We start from the raw sequence: 15731 nt of genomic DNA, 5'->3' as shown, positions 1-15731 counted from the left end.
GAGATGAGCACTGGACCAAATGCATGAGCGGTTCTTCTGCTTGGAAGCTTTCCCTGGCCCTCATCTTCCCGGCTTGGTTCTGCACCACTTCCTCTGGGAAGCTGTCTAGATCGGGGCAGATCCTGCCATGTTGGGTTCTTAGGGCACATCATTCATCTTGTATGAGCACCTGGGGTGGCTGAGATCCCAGGTCTGCCACTGACTTGTCCTTGAACAAATGTCATCATCTCCCTAGGCCTTAGTTTCTGAAGGAAGGGGGTTGGTAAGATGCTCTCTAAGGTCCTGGTTCCCACCCTCTGGGACTTCCCTTTCCCAAAGAAGAGCCACGATCACAGCAGCAACCCAAGTAGAAGTCTTGACCTTGGGAAAATCCCTTTCCCTCTCCAGGCTTCCATTCACTTAGTGCTAAACTGATAGGACGAGTTACAGTATTGGTTTCCAAACTTTTTTAAGGCATAAAATCCATCTGAAAAAAATGTAATCTAATACCCAAAACAGGTAAGAGTAGAACTGCTTTGTTTGACATGGAGGCAGGGGTCTGGAAGGCCCCCGTTTTGGCCTCTGAGGCATCGTCCCCCAATAGGGCTCCTTGAAGCACTGTTTTAGAATCACTGCTGTAGACAGTCACTCCAAATCTAACACCAGGCATCAAGTTCCAACATCCACCCACTCATCCTCACCACTCATTGGCTGCGTTCTGTGAGGTCTGGAAATCTTCTTTTGATAAGTGAACAAAAAGATACAAAGGTTTGCCAGCTCCTCATTTGTAATTTAAAAAAAAATGCTTGATTTCAAAGTTGCTCCAAAGGATGTAAGAAATGAGAATTATCAAGGTAGGAGGGGAGAAACCAATAAACTAACCCATTTCTAAATCATTGCTATGGGAGCAAAAGGACCCCAATTGCTGAAACAAAGGACACAGCAACTATTACCAGCTCAGCCTGCTCACAGAGGAGGTGTCCCAGCCCTCACCATGTTCCCAGGCACCTTTGTCACATACAGTGCTCAGCAGAACTCTAGCTCCTTCCTATGCAGGGCTGGCAAATCAGAAAACTTGGCAGCTGGGCCCCAGGAGTACCCAGCAGAGCCAAGGACACAAACAAGGACTTCTGGTCCATGCTATACCAGCCTGCCCCTCCTCCAGAACTGAGGATTTGCTGGAACATTTCCCACCCATTACTATTACCCAGGTGTGACCAGCTAGGTGCTTCCTACAGCCAGGGCTACACACTCCTTTATCTCTGATGCCTCCTGAATCCATCACCCTCCGTGTGGTGAGCAAATCATGCACAGGTTTTCAGAGGAGGAGGACGTGTCCCCACTTCCTCTGTGTCAGGGAGGCACAAAAACACACGAAGAAACCCTCCGCAGAAGGCTCATGGGATGGATCTTTGTGGGCACCTGGCCACAGGTTTTGATTTGGAAGCCAGAGCAGCTGACCTTCCGAACCAGAGAGAAACCTTTTATATTCTCAGGAGGCTGACTTTGATGATTTTTTTAAAAAGGCTTTAAAGCTCCTCTAAAACCATCTCTTGGAGTTGAAGCTTCCTTTAGTTTTCCTTCAATGCTTATTCAGCTTATAAAAATGCATTAGATCAGTAGTCATTCTGCTACCCCAAATGCGTCCCACTCTCAGCCTGCTCTTCTGGTGACAATTCTCCTTACTCTGCTGTCCAAGACAGCAGCTGAACTCACTGCACAATCCAGCATCTCCCTCTCCCCCGACTCTCCCTGCCCCCTTGTCCTGTTCAGTCCTCTTGAATTTTTACTGTCAACCCTCCAGTGACAGACACAGCAAGTTGGAAGAAGAGGGAGGCGGGTGCTATTTATAATTCGGCGGCGTTCGCCCTCAGAACACGGCCATTTTTTCCAGGCTGCCTGCCAGAGGCCCACATTCCCCAGGCTCTATATATGGGCCCCTCTACAGGCCCATGTGGCTAGATCCCCATCTCCGAGATCAGGAAGGGAAGGCCGGCTCTGCTCCTCCAGGGCCTATGAGGAGGCCAAGGCCAGCCCTGCAGCCCAGACTCCCCTGTGGGGGGATCTGAGATGCAAAAGAGTAGGGGACCCTGGGGGACTGGCCTGACAGAACTTGGAGAGCAGCCGGCCTTTCTCCTGGGTTTCAATAAGAGTGGCAAGAAAAAATGGATTCTTGCTGTAAAACATTAGCTCACCCCTTCTTTTTGCCAAGTGGTTTTCAATTGTTTCCATCGTGATGTGAATAAAGTCCACGGCAGCCTCGCCAACCCCTGAGGGCTCCACCAGCTGGATTTATGGACACCCCTGGATAGGCAGATGGGAGGGAACCCAGGGATGAGGGAGACGAGCCAAGGCCAGGGCGCGGGGCTTTTGCCAGGCAGATATTTTCTGCAGGCTCTCAGCTTTGATTAGCATACATTAAGGACACTAGAGAAAAAGGTGTCCGGCCTCTTGTGGCTATCTGGATGTAAACACCTCACTGCCTTCGGGAAGCCAAGCCCAGAGGCAGAGAAAGACCAGACCCAGTGGAGTGACCATTCTGGGCTCTTCTCATCTCTGTCCTTTCTGTGCCAATGCCTGTGGGGCTAGGCTGGGGCCACAAATGGGTGGGGTTCCCTATGGAGCAGGATACCAAGAAATCCTCCTCCAATTTCATGTGGGCAATTTCACTTTGGTTTCTTGGATAGTGTCTGGAAAACCGCCTTAAGATTATCTGCAGTGGACATAGATGTGTCCTGGTCTTGCTGCTAAAATGCTAACAAATGCTCTTTCCCAGTTCTCTGGTCATCTTTTTCTCCTCCTTAAAAATCAAGTTCAAGTCCTTCTTCTTAAAAGCCCTCTGTGGCCATCTGGATATCTCCTCCTTAGGATGGAGAGCGTCTAATATTAGTATGAATACTAAGTATAACAGTTTGGACTGATGGCATGCTCACTCTATGCCAACCATTTAATATACAGCATCTTACTTAACCTTCATACTGACCCTGTGAGATGAAAGCCATTTTATAGGTGAAGGAAGGCAGGTGCAGAGAGGTTAAGGATAAATTGCTCAAGGTTACCCAGCAGGTAAGGAGCAGACCCCAAGTCTGTCCAGCTGCTCACTCCAACCTCCTTGCATCAGGTACTGGTTCCTGTCATTCATGCCTGTGCTATTCTGTGTTACATCATATCTAGTCATTGTACCTTCTTAGGTGCCGGCCTCCTCTCTGTCCAGATGGGCTTTAAGTTCCTTGCAGGTGGAGACCACATCTTAAATGTCTTGCCTCTTCCTTCTCTTCACTCCTGAGCATCTAGAACCAACTAGACCTTCATGCTGTGGTCCTCTGGCACCTTCCGTCTGCAAGCTCTCATGTGCCTGAGACTGATTCCTCATTCTCTCTTTTGACTCTGTGGCTACTGAGACCCTCCCTGAGCAGCCACAACCCTGTATCTGTGTAGGTCCCAGTCATCCCTACTGTTACTTGTGTGCCTGTGACAAATATAAGACTGCACTTCAGCAGGGAAAGGCAGCAGCAGGAGTTGATCAATTCCTAAGCAACGAAGATCCTGTTTTCATGCAAACGTCCTCGGCATTAAAACAAAAACAAATTCCTCTCAGGGCGCGTCCTGGATGCCAAGTCTCATCGCAGGACACATTTTTTTAAGCAAGATTTTGTGCCTGCGTGAGATACTAACAGGGACTGGGAAGAGAGCTGTGAGCCAAGTGCCGTCTCCATATGCCCTCCTTTAGGCCTCACAGCCACCCTGCAAGCTGGCAGCAACCAGGCCCTGATCTGACAGGTAAGGAAGCAGGCGGGGAGAAATGAGGGAGCATGTCCAGCGTTGATTGGCTGGAAAATGGCAGCAAGATGTGACCACGTCTGCTGGAAGCGGAGTCGTTTCTGACACAGACACAGGTATCAAAGGTGACTGTATTCACCTTCCAGAGACTAGGGGTATGACTGAGAATTTCAGTTGACTATAGGCAAAACCTTTTGTTTCCCCTTAGTGTGTTTCCCCATCTCTAAATATAAAGAAGGATGTTCCCTAGGTACCAATTCTCTTACAATGCACCCAGTCCTGGGTGTAAATCTGAATGAAATGTTAGAATTAACCAAATGCTGTTGAGAGTATGATGTCTACGAAGTGCTCAGGAGAGTCCTGTGTACACTTGGCTCTAAACATGGTCCTGGATTCCTTGCCTTCAAGGCCAACAGCACATAAGCAAAGGGTGATGATGAGAGACGTTATAAGGCGATGCAGGACCTTTAGGTGGAATGGCAACAAGTGCCCAGAGCTCCTAGAGGGTGGGGACCACTGAGGGCTGAGTAATCTGGGATGGCTTCCTGGAGGAGGCAGATATTCTGATTCCACTCGAGGGTCTCATAACAGGCAGCTTCAGCCTGATCCTAGAGGAGCTGGGTGCCCACCAACATCAGCACCACTTGGCTGCCCGCAGGGTCACTGGGCCCACCCAGAGGTTACAGAAAAGTGTCCGTGGGGCATCTAGCCTCCAGCTGACTCCCGTGGCTTTGTCCTTTAGGATCATGTGTGTCCAAAGTCAGCCACATTGATGGGTTATAGGTGGGGTCACACAGTTCGCTTCTGGAAAATGGCCAGTAATCCCAGGATTGTGGCATTTCAGTGCTACAGGATCATCTGGTATCACCCCTTACTGCTGATACCTTGCCCAAGGGTCCAGCCAAGATTTCGGTTCAAACCTCTTTCCTCCTGGCTCTCTGAAACCCTGTTGAAAGCCCCCTTTTCCCACCCTGAGGAAGTATTCACTGGCTTCTGTGTGTGTCCAGCAGCACCCTGGGGCTGGAGGCTGGGAGACACAGAGAGCATAATGCCTGGTTGTAGCCTCCTCAAGCCAGCCCGAGAAATCCCCAGTGCATCTTTCTTCCTGGTGCCTCACAAGGCAGCTGGTACCCAGCAGGCAAAGGTTGGGTGCTGGGAACAGTGCAAGTCTGGCAGGAGAAAAGGGCCTATGATGGGGATTTGTGGAAGCTAAGACTGATAAAAATCAGCTAAGTAGAGTGGAAAGAGCATGGACTTTGTGTACAAAAGCCCTGGGCTGGAATCCAACACTGTTAAGGTGTAGCAAGGACTGCAAATACTCCCGAGTAGCCATGTTCTCCTCTTCCTCCCAAGATGCAGCTAGACTACATTTCCCAGACTTCCTTGCAGTTAGGTGTGGTCACGTGACTGCATTCTACCCAATGGAATGTGAGCAGAACTGATGTGAACCAATTCCAGGCCTAGCCCATAAAAACCTCCCACTTGTGCTTCTCTCACTTTCCCCATCCACCAAGGGAATGGAGAGATCTTCCAGACTAGAGGGAGACAGAGCCACAGAGGGAGGGAGCTGGGGTCCCTGAATCACTGTGTGGAAGACTGCCTGCTAAATGTACACCCTGAATTGTTGTATAAACAAGAAATAAACTCCCAATGTGTTAAGCCATTAAAATTTTGGGGTTGTTACAATTGTTAGTCCAATCTAATATAGCCTCTTACTAGCCATGCGGCTTTGGATAAGTTTCTTAACCTCCCTGAGCTTCAGGTTACCTGTCTGTAAAATGAGAATTTAAAAAACCTTCCTGAGAATGATCGAGATGGTATTTGTAAAGTTCCTACAACCAAGGCTATATTTGTGAGCCTGACGCACTTTTGCCTTTGTGGGTCTCTTCTTCCATTAAAAAAAATTAAATTAAATAAAAATTAGGTTTTATAATTACATCAGTATAAAGATGAATATAATCCAGGCTGGATTCATTATGATGTTTATTATTTATTTATTTTTTTATATTTGATTTTATATTTATTTTTATTATATCCATTTGTCCTTCTGATTTTACAAAAAATAAAAATTAAATATTTTCTGGGCCCATAAAAGTATCAATGGACCCTTGGCACCTTGCCTACTGTACCTAACAGTGAAGCCAACAGTGCCTACTATAGTGCCAAATGGTAACTATTATGGATATTTATAAAAATAAAAATAGATTGAGTCATGAAACAGCAACAAATGGTTATGAAGCCCACTTATACACCTCATTTCCTCCACCCTCACATCCATTGTATGAGATGGTTATTATCCATATTTTCTGATGGGATAAAGAAGGCTTAAGGAGATTCAGGGGTTTGCTCAAGAAGGGTAGAAACACCTAACACTCAGTGCCTTATGTAAGGCACAATGCGAGACACTTGACCTACTTTATCACCTTAAATTTTCCCAGACCTATGATCAGGAGGGATTTTTTTTTATCCCCATCTTATGATTGGAAAAATAAATTGATGCTAAGGACAAATGGCTGAGCTAAGAACTAAAACCACTTTTCCTGGTGCCCAATCTAATGCTCGTGCTCCCACCTAGCCTTTCCATCTATCAATATCTGTGTCATGAGAATTGATAACTGGCAGTGCCTATGGAGGGTGTCAGACACCCCGACACCTCCTTTTGCAGAATAGAGAAGAATCTGCTTAGGGCTGAAATCCAAACACATCATGCCAGGTTAAACTTGCGCTTTCTCATTCTTCACCAAAATGTACTCCTTAGAAGGTTTAATTATAGTGACTTCTATTTTCCTGTAAATAATCACATCTGTCATAACTGATTTAACTGATTCAAGGCTCCAAGTTGGCAGTCTCGGTGGCCTGAGCCAATGTGTCAATTATGCCAAGTAGGCTGTGAGCAAAAGTGGCATGAAACGGGAGAGAAAGAAAAAAATTAGTCATAGTCATATAGATGGTGGGGACCAATATGTGCTTTTTCACAACAGTAATATCAACACCAACTCCTAAATGTGGCCAACGGTGTCAATCCCTCAGCAATCTGACTTAGTAAAACAGACACAGCCAGTTCCCAGAGAATAAAAACAATCTTTTTAGTGGAAAGCCAATCCTAAAAACTGGCTTCTTTAATATCTTTTGAGTCTAAGGAGATACTCCCAGGAATTTGCCCCGGCTCTTTATGCTCGTTTTCAGGAAGAAAGATGGGATGAAGGGCGTCCCTGATTCATTGCCTCTGGGAGTTGTACCTGTGCAGCCAGCAGAGCAGTACTTAGAGCCTTAGATCTGAGCTTGAGTTCAAGTCTTCTCTTCCCACCCCACTTATCAGTGGTGTGACTAAGCAAATCATTTAACCTTCCCAAATTCACTTCAGCTTCCTCATCTATAAACGGGTGACAAGAATGCCTATCCCCCAGAATCCTTGTAGGACTGCATGACATAACGACTGGATATGGCAGCCTGTTGGAAAGAGTAAGCGCTATATAAACGCCAATCATCATCATCATTAACACATTGGCATAAGCTGAGTCCTGTTTCCAGTCCATGAGGCTGCCTTCTTTCTCTGCTCAAATAACTCTAAGTAGAAACAGTCATGCTCCAAGTCATAGAGGGAATAAGAGACGGGAATCCACTTGGAAACTTCTTTCACAGGGGGGTGTTTGAAAGTCATCTTGCCGGTCAAGCTCTGAAAGTCCCTGTGTCTGATGGGAAGCAGTGGGAGAGGCGCATCTTCCAGGTTAGAACATAGGAAAATGAACAGGGGCTCTAATCTATTCCTCAGATACTCACAGGAAATGGACACATGCCCTTGGTGACCCAAATCTGGCAGCTGGTTTAACCTTCCTTGGGTCTGGGCAATCTGTGTGAGCGGGAGGGTTCGGAGTACAGGCTCAGAAGCCAGCCTGCCTGGGCTTGGAATTTGGCTCAGGGATTTACTTATGAGGGGACTCTGGGCAAGTTCTCTCATTTCTCTGTGCTTCAGTTTCCTCATCTATAAAAGGAGGGTAATTATAGTACCTACTTCTTAGGGTAGTAGAGAGTAGGTGGTAGGGAGTAAATGGATTATCGCATGTCTACAGCTTACAGCAGGGCTAGGCACACAGGAAGCAATCAAGTGGTGTCAGAACTTATATGACTGCTGCAATGGTCATATGACAAGTCAGTGGCCTCCCTTCCCCCATCCAATATTTATTGACATATGCATGTGACATGTTAACCTCTTTTGGATTTTCCACATCAAACCTCTTACTAGGAAGAAATTTCTGTAGTCAACATAGAAAACCTTCCAGCAAACCAGAGAGGGGCCCAGAGTCACCTTCTTCAAAGTTCATTTCCAGAGCACAGATGTGGGAGAAAGAGCCTGGACTGAGAATCAGGAGACACAAGTCCTAGCCCAGTGCCATTTCCTCCATTCTGTGGCCTTGGGCAAGTTGTTTTCTCTCTCTGGGTGTTAACTTTCTCAGTTGTAAAGTAAAAGGGGATTTTGGCTATGAAGCTGTTTATTCATGTATAAATCTGGATAATAAGAACAAAAACTATCACAGAGTTGCTATGAAGTGCGAATCAAATACTGCATCTCTTGCTGAAACGGACAAGGTCCGGACCATGGTCCACAGGCTCTATGCCATCTGGTTCCAGCATCTCCCAAACTCGTGGCCCACTCTGCTGCATACGCTGGTCTCTTGTTTTCCTCGCACCCCTCAGTCACATGCCTGCCTTAGGGCCTTTCCCCCAGCTGTCCCTCTGCCTGGAATGCTCTTTCCCCAAATCCCCCACTTCCTTGAAGTTCTGGATTCTTATTTTTTCCATAGCAACTATCGCTTTCCAGTAAAGTACATGATTTCCTTACTTATGATCATTGCTTATTGTCTGTCTCTTCCCAGACCAAGAATAAAGGTTCCATGAGAGAAGGAATCTCTTCCTGTTCTTTTCCCCAAAGAGCCAGGAAAGAGCACCTGGCACATAATAGGAGATCAATAAAAATTTGATGATTCATTGAATGAATGAATGAATGCAGAGCACTTTGTACACAGAGAAGGTATTTACTAAATTTTTGGCAGCTTTCCTAAATGTGAAAGGGGGATTCTTACTCCTCCCACATCTTCTTTCCACAAAGAAGGATCTTTAAACACTCTGAACCTGTTACCATCCTCCTTTACTCCCCTTGCCCCTGGAAGTGGAGTAAAGCACCTGGTTGGCGGGTGATGGCCACAGGTCCATCTCTGCACTTGGTAATCTCCTGCAAACATCACAGATGCAGTCCCTTTTCCTGTCTGTCTCTCCTGATCAGAGAGCAGCAATGGCCCTGCGTAAGTGCTTTGCAGACTCGGAGTCCCCCTTGTTGGGCTCTCGTGTGGTGTGGAGTGTAGGGCAGCAGGTATTATTAGAAAGACTGTCGAGCCAGTGACCTTAAGTCAAGCTCTTTAGTCTGGTTCATCAGCAGCAAAGTAGATGTTTTAATGTCCAACTATCCAGCTCCTGTGTCTGTCTCAATTGGTCCTGAACCTGGTTAGGTAACAGGATTGTGCCATGTACTGACCCCTAAAACCCCAACACCAAACATTCCCAATTTTCAAAAGTGAAACTTTAGGTGGCTCGGTTCCAGATTGTCTATAATCCTGGCCACTCTCCTTTGACATATGAGTTTGTAAATATTCCACTTCACAAACAACACTCCAAACGGAGCACAACTGTGCAGTGAGCTTTGTGACCCCAGAGGACAGGGGGCTGTTACTGGCTCATTCACTCTGGACACCACTCTGCTTTCAATGCTGTTACAAGACGAGACGTATATCTGTCCCTTCCCCAACTGCTGGCCCTTCCTGGACCTGCTGCCCACAGAGCCTCACCCACCCAGGATCTGTGACACTGCTCTTGTCTGCTGAGGTCTTTCAGGAGGCTCTATCTATATCCATCATGCTCACTATCATTTCCAGATTCGTGTTATTTCTGGCCACAATGAAATGATAGTGACTGCTTACTGGATGTTTACAAGGTCCTGAGCCTGGGGCCAAGCATTCTCCCTATTTTGTCACATTTAATACTCAAAACAAGGCAGTGCATCCTTCTATATGGCAACTTATTAGTTCATCTCCTCTACCAAGGTGGGGGGTAGGGGCATTATACATCTCCAGGGCATAGTACAGTGCCAGGAATAAAGTAGGTAAACATGTGAAGGAAAGAAGGAAGGGAGGGAGGGAGGAAGGAGGGAAGGCAAGAAAGAAAAGAGAAACAAAGAGGGAAAGAAAAACCTGCCTCACTGCCCTGTTTTGAGTATTAAATGTAACATTGTAGGGAGAATGCTTGGCCCCAGACCTGAGACCCATCATTTCATTGTGGCCAGAGATAACACGAAGCTGGGAACGATAGTGAGCATGTATTAAATGCTATCCCTCATTTTACAGATGGGGAAACTGAGGTTTTTAAAGGTGAAGGGTCTTCATGTATCATTGTAGCTTGTAAGTAGCAGTAGGAGTTCCAAAGCCTGCACAGTGTGTGTATGGCCCCTAGGGCTAGCATTTAGGTCTTCATTTAAACCACAAATAAAAATGCACAAAATAAGGGGGAGCCTAGACACCCCAGGCTCACCACCAGGAACTTCAGTCCAGACGATTTCACTAGGATCTATTGGCACTGTGTGGTGTAACCATTTAACCTGTGAATTTATCTAAAGGTATCATCCAAATTCCTGCATTGTGTTCCCAGGGGACATGAGCAGCTTTCTCAAACACCTTGATGAAAACCAGAGATGCTTGATTTGTGGCTTTTCCCTCATCTACCAGCTCAAAAACTACTTTAAAAAAATGAAGTTAATCTGGCTCGACCTGATCTTGGTGAACCTATGACGGGTTCCAAGGACCATCGATCTTCCCTCTCTAAGTCAGTGCAAAACAGCCTTACAAACAGCCCAGGGAATCACGAGGTTAGACTTGTAGTAAGGCAATGTCTACCTTCTTCAGTAAGCTGGTGGCAGAGGTGAGAGTGGCATAGGCTAGAAAGGAAGTAAGTGATTTATTTGGCAACATGAGATCCACCTCAAGCCTACCCACTCTCCTTTCCCACTCTGTAATTCTAGAGCACCGGGCCGCACTCAGCAGAAACAGCAATCCCGGGCTCCCTTCCTGAAGCTTCAGGACACAGTGACAGCAAGTTGCCGGGGCACACAGAAATTGACAGCCCCCATGTACTAAGCTTTATATTTGCCAAGCATTATGAACAGTGCTGGGTTCACATGATCTCTTAAAATGTTTTAAAAAAAAAAATTTTTTTTAAACAAAGAAACGCATGCCCATGTTCAAGAAATCGAATACTACATAGGCTCGTAATGGAAACCGTCAGCTTATAATGAAAACTACCTGCCCACCACCCAACTCACTCCCCAAAGGCAACCTTTTCTAACTCTGTTTCTAGTTCTCTGGCTGGAGACTTTTCTAAGCAGAGAATTTCTTACACCTTCAAAAAGACTGGATGACGCAGACACAGTACTTACCAGGGGTGAAGAGACGGCAGCACAGAGCAGCCTAACGTCACACAGGCGGCAACGGCAGGGCCATATTCAAACTCAGTCTGCCTCTCTCCAGGTCCTGCTCTTAAACGTTAGGCCCAAAGCCCGACATGTGAAGAAAAGGACGTGGCTTGGGTTCCATCAGGCACATAGGCCCTTGGGGCTTCTGGGTCACCTGTTGTCTAAAAGCACTCACAGTGGACATAACTAGAAGACATGGGATTACACATAAGTGAGTTCTCTTTGCCCTGGGAGGCTTGTTTCCAACTCCTCTTCTTAGTGTCTTCAGGTTTGGCCTCCTGCAGCCACTGCAGACGTCTCGACCTTTCTGTTGTGATACAACTACCAGCATGATTTCAGGAGGCGAGTCTCTCCAGCCCTTCTCTTCCTATTCAGAAAACTTGCATCTTCCTGTCTCTCATCCTGGAAGACCGGACTAATGGTATTTATCACTTTGATAATCTGGCAACTTCCTCCCCTCTCTGGAACTGATTCCTCAGCTGTAAACTGGAGTGGGTGTGGTGAGAATGACGGATTATGAATTACGAGTCACACGGGCTGACACATGTGCTTTGAACTCTCCTGGCCAGAGCCAGAGCTCTCTACGTGGTTCTTCTTTGCTACAGTGGCTGCTGAGGACGAGCATCCTGCAGGTTACCCGAGGTTATGTCATATGTGGTTCTCACATCTGAGAGGAGTCGAGGCCGAAATGATCATTAGTGTCTCAAAAGTATTGAAAGGTATAATTATTAGCCCCATTTTACAGATAAGTAAGCTATAAAAAGGTAAGTGACCTGCCCAAGGCGACAGGATAGTTCAGAGTTAGAAGAAGGCACTAAGACCTATGTGATCTCTCCTGCTACCAAGGCTGGGTGACCCTGGAGAAGTCACAGTACTTCTTGGAACCTCATCTGTAAAAGAAAAGGGCTGAAGCCAAGGCCTCAGTGGTGCCATTCTCCAATGGAGAGGCAATATGCACAGCAGTTAAGAGTCACACGCTAGCTGGCCGGTTAGCTCAGGTGGTTAGAGCGTGGTGCTGACAACACCAAGGTCAAGGGTTCAATCCCTGTGCTGGCCAGCTGCCAAAAAATAAAAATAAAAAAAAATCACACTCTGGACTTGGATTAGTGGTCTTCCACTTACCACCTGGGTAACCTTGAGCAAATTAATCTCCCTGTGCCTCAGTTCCCCCACATGCAAAATGGGACTAAGAGTAGTACCCATCATAGAAGGTGGTTACATATCTCAGCAGAAGGCCTGACGCAGGAAAACACACAGTAAGCATCAGTAATTATCACTGATTTTTATGTGGCCAGCCTGGCCTCCTACAAGCCTTGGTCAGCCCTAAGCCCTGTGCTCATTACCAGGATCTCGCTCTTGATTGCAGGGTACCCCCTGGTCAGGCATCACGTGGTTTCTACGAATCCCCAGTCAGGAGTTCTCAGGCAGGAGCATTAAACTCTCCCCCTAAAGTAGAAGGCCACCTCCGAGTGCCTAATACTTCAATCTGAATGGAAAACTCTATTTTTCTATTTCTACCTACAACACTGATTATAGTGTTTTTGCTTTTCTTCCTATGCAGCCTGGAAATCCTGAATAAATGTCAAAAAGAATTCCCTGAGTCAACAAATATGTAATATTATTAAAACTCTTAGGAGTGAACCATTTCCTACATTACCAGAAGCTTAAAGGGATAATATTTTCCAATTACATTATTCAATAAATATGCTATTTAGGGCCTAAGTGCTGTTGCTATAATTTGTAGTTAATAGGTCAGTGGTTCATTCACTCAGCTGGAAAATATCTGAGCCTGCCTCCTAGGAGCCAGGCATTGTCCCCGGCTTTGATGATCCCACAACAGCAGCAATAGCAGTTCCCACTCACCCCCGACAACTGCCTCTTGTGTCGGGTCCCCTTCCCTTGCTGTCCAGACCCACTGTCCACCCTTCTCCACCCTGCGGACTGTGGGCACCCTCGTCCTCTACCTTCCAGTTGAGGTTTACCAGGGGGCACAAGATCAGAGGGTCCAAGGAGAGTGAGGTGCGGGTATCACGGCCCCCACCATAAGACCCAGAGAAACTTAATCTTTCTGTGCCTCAGGTTTCCCACCTGTGAAATGGGGCAAAAATAGTAATACCCCATAAACGTGGCTTAAATGAGTTAAGGTGTTTAGAACAATGCCCGGCCACAGTAGGCACATAGTAAACATTAGCTCTTATTCTTGATTATCATGTGGGACAGCCACTCTCCTATAGCTGCAACTCTCTTGAGTTCCAGTGGCCACCCCAACTCTTGCCCCTTCAGGCCTGGGGGAGGTAGGACTTTCAGCTGTTGCTAGCCCCACCCCTGCTGGCTCTGCGGACCCCTGCCCAGCCCTCTGCGAGCGGTCCCTTCATCAACTCTCCTCACTGCCATTTATGTGCATCATCTCCTCCCAGCGGGGCCCCTAACTCACATGCCTGTACATACCATGCTCTAGGCAGAGTTTACGAATTTTCTCTGGTGCATACAGCACCCCTAGAAGAGAAGCCTTACTGTGCCCATTTCTACAGACAGGAAAACTGGGGCATAAAGTCCAACCCAAGCCCCACAATTAGGGGGTAGTTGAGCTGAGTTTCAGATTCAGGCCTAGCTTTGACACCTGCTATGGACTGAATTGTGTTCCCCAAAGTTCTATTATTAGGAACTACTTTTTTTCTTTTTTTTTTTGATGGAAAAATAATCGATTATACATATTTGTGGGGTACAGAGTTGACTATCAGTATTTGTGTACAATATGTGATGATCAAATCAGGATTATTAGCATATTCATCATTACAAAATGTAATTATTCTTAGTGTCAGTTACCCAATATCTCCCTAACCCCCTGTCCCCTTTCCCACCTCTAGTGACCACAGTTCTGTTCTCTCCTTCTGAAAGTTCAGCGTATTATTGTGGTCTTTTTTTTCCTTCCCCCCTCGGTTCCTTCCTTCTCTTTATTTTTTTAGCTTCCACTTATGAGTGAGGACATACGATATTTCTCTTTCTGTGCCTGAACATAATTTTCTCCAAGCTCATCCATGTTGCTGAGAATGGCAGAATTTCATTCTTTTTTACAGCTCAGTAGTATTCCATTGTGTATATATCCATGTATTAGAAACTTAACCCCTACTGTGACAGTGTTAAGAGGGTGGAAAATTCTATAATGGTAGTTGAAAGGTGGGGCCTTGAAGAGGTGATTAGATTGTGAGGACCATGCCATAGTGAATGGATTAATCCATTGATGGTTTAACGGTGGTCATGGGCGTGATTCTGATATCTTTAAAAGGAAAGCATGTGAGAGCTCTCTCTCTGCTCAGCCATCTGCCATGTGACATCCTGTGTTGCTGTTGCTACCCACCAATAGGCCTTCACCAGATGTGTTCCCTGGACTTTGGACTTTCCAGCCTCTGAAACTGTAAACAATAATGATTGTTTCTTTATAAATTATCCAGTTTCAGGTATTTTGTCATAAGCAATAGAAACAGACTAATACAATACTCAATGAAAATGACACATTCATCCTTGACTTCCCAAAAGCTTGCAGACAAGAGCAATTACAATCGTGCGTGATGACTACTCTCATAGGAATAAGAACAGGGAACTTCAGCAAAGGCCGAAGGCACCAGAGACCAGGGCATGGTAGTCTGAGATGGCTTCCTGGAGGAGGTGATACTAACCGGACTCATGAAAGAAGGGGCGTTTTACTGGCAATAAGGGACTGGGATGCGCAAAGGTCCAGAGGGAGGAGAGAAAGAGAGAAGGAGGTTTTTCAGGAGCTACAAGCAGTTCGGAAAGCCTGCAGCAGAGATCTCAGGCAGGGAGTTGGGGGAGCAATGATGAGAGGTGAGGCTGGGTCCCCACGGTGAAGAGCCACACTGCTGAGCTGAGGAGGTATGACTTGGACATTTTGATGCTGATATTTGTAGAGAGATGATGCTTATACAGACAGTGCTCTGATGATGCATCCATGACATCCAGCTCCTTAAGGACAGAATGTCTTTCTATTTCAAACCTTCACACCTAGCATGGAGCTCTGTATACAACAGGTGCTCCATAAAAGGGACTGACAACTAAAAAAGAGGATCACTGAGAGGTGATCCTTTGAGTCCGCAGCACATGCTGTCAGGGCTAGGCCCATGTCCCCCTGCCCTTCCCACTTCAGTGCACCCTGGCCTCAATTCTAACTGCCGGCACCTGTGTTTCCTTGTTTGGGGGGGGGGCTCCCTCTGGTGTCCAGTGCCCACTTTTCTCCCTGCATGGACGGCCTGATGGGCAGGGGAATTGTGTACACCCCAGGGAGCAGCCCACAGCCAGTGACTGATGGGAGCTGGTGAATAAGTCTCAGGTCTGTCTCAACACTCAGGTGGGACAGCACCGAGGAACGCGGTCTCCACCGGGCCCAGAGCCCCGTACTGGGACTCCATTGCCCACCTGGTAACCCGCTCGACAATGCTCC

At 46.7% G+C, this 15731-nt stretch overlaps 1 protein-coding gene and 1 non-coding gene across 7 annotated transcripts in view; one reads left to right on the top strand and one right to left on the bottom strand.

The window, feature by feature from the left end:
* Window positions 1–15731, bottom strand: part of ZHX2 (zinc fingers and homeoboxes 2) — a 164827-nt gene that overhangs the window by 116045 nt on the left and 33051 nt on the right. Inside the window, exon 1 of one of the 6 annotated variants that reach the window (XM_063079540.1) lies at window positions 11240–11315. The exons of the other annotated variants lie outside the window; for them this stretch is intronic. The gene's annotated coding sequence lies outside the window, so the exon portion shown is untranslated. Of the gene's footprint in view, window positions 1–11239; window positions 11316–15731 lie in introns of those variants that run through there. 6 annotated transcript variants of the gene reach the window in all.
* Window positions 12259–12332, top strand: TRNAV-GAC (transfer RNA valine (anticodon GAC)). Its single transcript has one exon. It is a non-coding gene; the product is annotated as a tRNA-Val (tRNA).

This window comes from Cynocephalus volans, chromosome 15 (genome assembly GCF_027409185.1).
Source record: "Cynocephalus volans isolate mCynVol1 chromosome 15, mCynVol1.pri, whole genome shotgun sequence".
NCBI classification, from domain to species: domain Eukaryota; kingdom Metazoa; phylum Chordata; class Mammalia; order Dermoptera; family Cynocephalidae; genus Cynocephalus; species Cynocephalus volans.
Note: the sequence above shows the minus strand (reverse complement) of the source record. Positions and strands in the feature narration are given on the sequence as shown.